At 38.5% G+C, this 5,614-nt stretch overlaps 2 pseudogenes; one reads left to right on the forward strand and one right to left on the reverse strand.

The window, feature by feature from the left end:
• Positions 1 to 561: 561 nt before the first annotated feature.
• LOC107133690 lies at positions 562 to 4,169 on the reverse strand (annotated as a pseudogene).
• A 512-nt stretch (positions 4,170 to 4,681) lies between these two features.
• LOC107133691 lies at positions 4,682 to 5,267 on the forward strand (annotated as a pseudogene).
• The last annotated feature ends 347 nt before the right edge of the window (positions 5,268 to 5,614 follow it).

Below are 5,614 nucleotides of genomic sequence, written 5' to 3' on the forward strand. Positions count from 1 at the left end.
GTATTATTCAAATAAAAATCCCATCACTATGGAAAAGGTGAGTTCAAAGAAGAATAAATTTTCCAAATGTCACTGCAGTCTGGAGTATTGTAATTTCTACAATGTGCCTCAGACCAAATCATAATTTTTGCCTACACTCTTCTCTTTATGCTGTTTTCTTTTCTTTTTATATTCTTGTTAATCACCTTTTATAAGTTAAAGATCTGTCCAATATTAATTTACATTTTCTATTGGGCTGAAATATATTAAAATGTATAGTTTTAGTCATTGTTAACTTTGTAGTTCAAAATCATTAAGAACATTAATGTTGTTAGAAAACCATCACCATCATAAAGGGCTAAAATTTTTCTCATTTCCTAACTGAACCTTTATACTCAACTCTAAACTCCCATTAATCTCTTCTCCCAACCCTTATAACAACAATTCCACTGTGAAACATGGGAAATTAAAGCTATTAAATTACAAAATAATGTAATCAAAGAGGCAAGATTTACAGGTACCAGTGTTAAACTTCATTGGTTTTCCAAATTAAAAATGAATTATATGTCACTGATAATGAGATTAGACTATCCTACTTAGGAGCTTCTTTAGAGCACTTTTAATGTCCCTGTTTCTCAAGCTGTAGATGAAGGGGTTCAGCATAGGAGTGACAGCTGTGTACATCACTGAGGCCACTGCACACTTTCTAGAAGAATGAGACAGAACTGAACCAAGGTACACTCCAATTGCTGTTCCATAAAACAAACAAACAACTACCAGGTGAGACCCACAGGTGGAGAAGGCTTTGTAATTCCCACCTGAGGATCCCATCTTCAAAATGGAGGAAACAATTTTATAATATGAGAAAAGGATCCCTAAGAGGGGGGAAAAAGCCATATATGGCACCAATAAGTTACATGACAAGGTTATTCATGAAGGAGTCCCAACAGAAAAGACTGAGGACTTGAGAGGGATCACAGAAGAAATTAGAAATTTCAACATCTTTGAAGGTGATAGACTGTAATGCAATCAAATTGTGCAGCTGTGATTCAAAAATGCTAATCAAAAAAGACCCCAGAACTAAGAAGCCACAGAGTTGAGGGTTCATAATGATTGGATAATGCAGGGGGTGACAGGTGGCCACAAACCGGTCATAGGCCATCACAGAAGCATGTCATCCATACATGCAAAAATGAGAAAAAAAGACATCTGTGTCAGGCAGCCCACATAGGAGATGACTCTGCTGTGAGTTTGGATGTTCACAATCATTTTTGAGACTGTGGTGGAGGTTAAACCAATATCAGCCCAGGACAGGTTGGAGAGGAAGAAGTACATGGGGGTGTGGAGGTGGGAGTCAGAGCTGATGGCCAGGATGATGAGCAGATTGACAAGCACTGCGACCAGGTACATGGACAGGTACAGGCCAAAGAGTATGGGCTGCAGGTCCAGATCCTCTGGGAGGTTCACAAGTTGAAATTCAGAAACACGTGTAAGATTTTGTGGGTCTATATTGATTGGACACCTTTTGAAAAGAAAAGAGGATTAAAAAAGAAACATATAATAAATGGGCACCCAGCACTCTGTATACATTTGAATTCAAGTCTTCACAAGAAAAGTATTCATGCTTAATATCTATGCACCTTCAACAATACTTCTCATTAGCAAATAACCCGGTCTTCCTATACTCTTTGGTCATTGCTTTCTGCTTTATTCCTCGCTTCCTTTCACACCATCAGAAGTCCAGTGGCAGTGGAGGGAACAAGTAAAATGCAGCCTACTCTTTAAGGAAAAAGAGGGGAAGGTAGTAAGCTTACTTTTTATTAAAAAAACATTTTTTAATTAAAAAAACAATTTTAATAAAAAGAAATTAAGAGGCAGTCCAATATATCTTGTTTTGTTCTAAGACCTTGGGACTAATTTATTTGATTTTCAATATTTAAATGCTGTGTCTCCTCATGCCAAGCAAAACATAGCCTCTGGAGAATTGAAAATGAGAAAGGGAGATTTTTCTTCCCAAATACAGAGCATATACATCTGGAGGACTGAAAATAAAATGTCAAATAAAGAAACAGGAAAACAGCAACGTCAGGTGACTGATGTTTTAGCTGAATACCATGAAGAATAAACTTATCATTAGTAATAACACATTTATTTTTCCCTAAATTTATATATGCATCACACATTTATCACACACAGAGGCCCTATATCTATTTAATCCTTCCTCATTGGCGTTATCTCAACTAGAAATCAACTCAGATAACAATGCTGAGTCTCAGATACCAACAACTTCCCCTACAGCTCAGAAATGATAAGTACTGTAGAAAGATTAAAAAATAAATGGTTAGACTCTGAATTGGGTCCACTAAATGTTTCATTATTTCCCAGCTGTCAGAAAATTTTTAGCAGAGGTCTTAACCACAGGTACAATTCAAGTTATATTTTTAAAGTCTTCCCAGTTCTGTGAGTAAGAATGAAATCAAGACCTGACATAAGGTGAGCTTTTGAGATTGAGTGGGCTATTTACGAGCACAGACAAACATTGGTCAGCTGTAAGGATGTTCCAGAGTGGGTACAAGACAGAGATCTGTGCTGAATGATCATGAATCTCCCCTACTGTGACCTGTGGCTGTTCTTCCATAGTGCATACAGCAGGCACCCCAACTGCTCTGCCCTGTGATCCCCAGGAATCCCAAAAGAAGGAACACAGTGGGCAAGTCTCTCTTTCTGCTGGGAAGAGAAATGGCTTGTTGATGGGACAGCCTGCCAGGATTCTCATGCATCATGCCCTGTGTCCATGGTCAGACAGCCCAATGTAAACATGGCTTTAATATTTTCTACCTAACAAATGAGTACAAGTTACATAAATATAATGCACATTTTCATTTTCTTTTTTAAATATTTTTTATTTATGCATTATAGTTATACATAGTAGTAGGATTTATTTTGATAAACCTATATATGCATGAAATATAATTTGCTTCATTTTAGTCCCCATTACTTTCTCATTTCTTCCTCATCTCCCATTCCCCTTTCTCTACTCTATGGGTCTTCCTTCTATTTAGTTATTGTTTTTAACTGGTGATTTATAGGTATACATAAAGATGAAATTCACTGTGGTGTACTCATATATGTGCACACCATAATTTGGTCAACTTCATTCCATGGTTCTTCCTTTTCCCGTCCCTCCACCCTCCTCCTCTATCCTCTTCCTCTACTCCAGTGATTCCCTTCTACTTTCACAAGATCCCTCCTTTTTCCCTATTTTGCTCTAGTTTCTGTTTGTGAGAGAAAATATACATTCATACATTGTTGGTGGGGCTGCAAATTGGTACAACTACCCAGGAAAGCAGTGTGGAGATTGGCCAAAATCTAAGAATGGAATCACCATATGACCTAGTTATCCTACTCCTTGGTATTTATCCTAAAGAACTAAAATCAGCATTTAATAGTGATACAGAAACATCAATGTTTATAGCAGCTCAATTCACAATATCCAAATTATGGAACCAGCCCAGGTGCCCATCAATAGATGAATGGATAAAGAAAATTTGGTATATATACACAATGGAGTTTTACTTAGTCATAAAGAAAAATTAAATTATGGCATTTTCTGGTAAATGGATAGAACTGGAAAACACCGTGTTAAGTGGAAATAAGCCAGACACTTTCTATTTTGTATAAAACAGTAATAAAGTTGGCATACATAACTAAAGGGAGATGGTACACATGAAATGAAATAAATGACAGAACACATTGTTCAGCACCTGGAACCGGAGAAGCCCTCTGTATCAGTTCATGATGCTCTGGCTTCTATCATCCTCCTCAACATCCTTATCATCACTATCATAGTCCCATTTCAGTGCTTAGGAAACAATTTAGAAGGATCCATTTTGTGCTGTTGTGGGTGAGATTTCTAGAAATAGAGCCAGTGTGGGTAGAGAGCAAATTTTGAATAAGATTTCTGATATTCCCACCTTAAACCAAAATGTAAACTTTACAATCCCCAAAGCTGAAATTTTCATATGGTATCCTCCCATCTGGGTCTCCAAAGTGTGATGTTTATCCTCATGGTGAAAAAACAATATTCCAATAATCCTTCCCACATCCACTGGCTCCCTCTGCACTTACTGGGTTAGGCTGCTTCTCTGCTGGGTCACGACCAAGAAGTACAGATCCCAGGATCTACCCATGACTGGGGCTAAATTAGACTCAGGCCCTGTTAACGGCAATCATATGGATAGGGTGTCAACTGGGAGCTTCTTGATGCATTCAACCACAGCAGGAGACACAGTATGCAGCTCTCTGGGATGGCCCATCAAAGAAAAACACTGAAGCCACAGGCTCTTTATTGATTATTAAAGGATCTTGGATGTTAAATACACAGAGCTCATAATTAGCCAAATTAATCCATGTTGTCCCAGTATCTGAGGACTTTCTAGCGTTAATGGAGGAAGAATAATAAGAGAAAATGAATGTCCACAAAAGGGCTTGGACCTTCCCTCTACCTTGGAGGAAGTTCATGTACTATTCACTTCTTTCATCTCTACATTTGTTAAAGGTACATCTGCTTTTTTATCCATTTTTATTGAGGTAAAGTATAAATAACCAAAAAAATCACCATTTTAACCATATTTAGTACCCACCCATCATGGTGGATATTTAATATGAATTCATAGATTTAATTAATTGTGTTCACATAATTATGCAATCATTGCCATCATCCAAATCCAGAAACTGCCTTATTAGCCAGATTGTGTCTTCCATCACTGATTCCCTCAAATTTTATGGAGTCCTGAATGTTGAGATGAGAGAATGCCAGTCAAACCTATCCCCACACCCACTTTCCTTTAACCTCATATGCCCCTGTCATCTCTGCTGAGAAAGCCTACCATGAAGAGCTTACTGTAGCAGAGATCACCATTGCTTTCTTTGAGCCAGCCAACCTGATTCTGAACTGTGACCCTTGCCATGGTAAATACATAGTTTGCTGCCTGTTTTAACATGATGATGTGGTCCCCAAAGATGTTAATGCTGCCATTGTTGATATCAAAACCAAGCATACCATCCAGTTTGTGGATTGGTACCCTAATGACTTCAAGGCTAGCATTAATCATCAGCCTCCCTCTGTAGTATCTGGTGAACTCCTGGCCAAGGTACAGCAAGCTGTATGTATGCTAAGCAACACCACAGCCATTGCTGAGGCCTGGGCTCACCCAGGTCACAATTTTAACCTGATGTAGGCCAACCGTACCTCAGTTCACTGGTACATGGGCAAGGGTTTAGTGTAAAGAGAACATGGCTGACCAAGAGAAAGACCATGAGGAGGTTGAAACAGTGCTAAGAAAGAGGATGAGGGTAAGAGTAATCATCTTTCTGCTGCAATTTTACACTCTGTTGTCTTACATTTGTCTTATTTCTGCTTTTTGTAGCCCTGGACCATCAAAAATAAGTGTTTCCATTCAAAAAGAAAAAGACCAGTTTCAGGCAGCCCACTATGGAGATGAACCCACTGTGAATGTTGATGTTTCTAGTCATCTTTGGAACTGTGGAGGATGAGAAATAGAAGTCAACCAAGGACAGGTTGGAGATGAAAAGTGTGTGGCTGTGTGGAGGTAGGAAACAGACCTGAGAGCCA

The sequence above is a fragment of the Marmota marmota genome, unplaced genomic scaffold (assembly GCF_001458135.2).
Source record: "Marmota marmota marmota unplaced genomic scaffold, marMar, whole genome shotgun sequence".
Classification (NCBI taxonomy): Eukaryota; Metazoa; Chordata; class Mammalia; order Rodentia; family Sciuridae; genus Marmota; species Marmota marmota.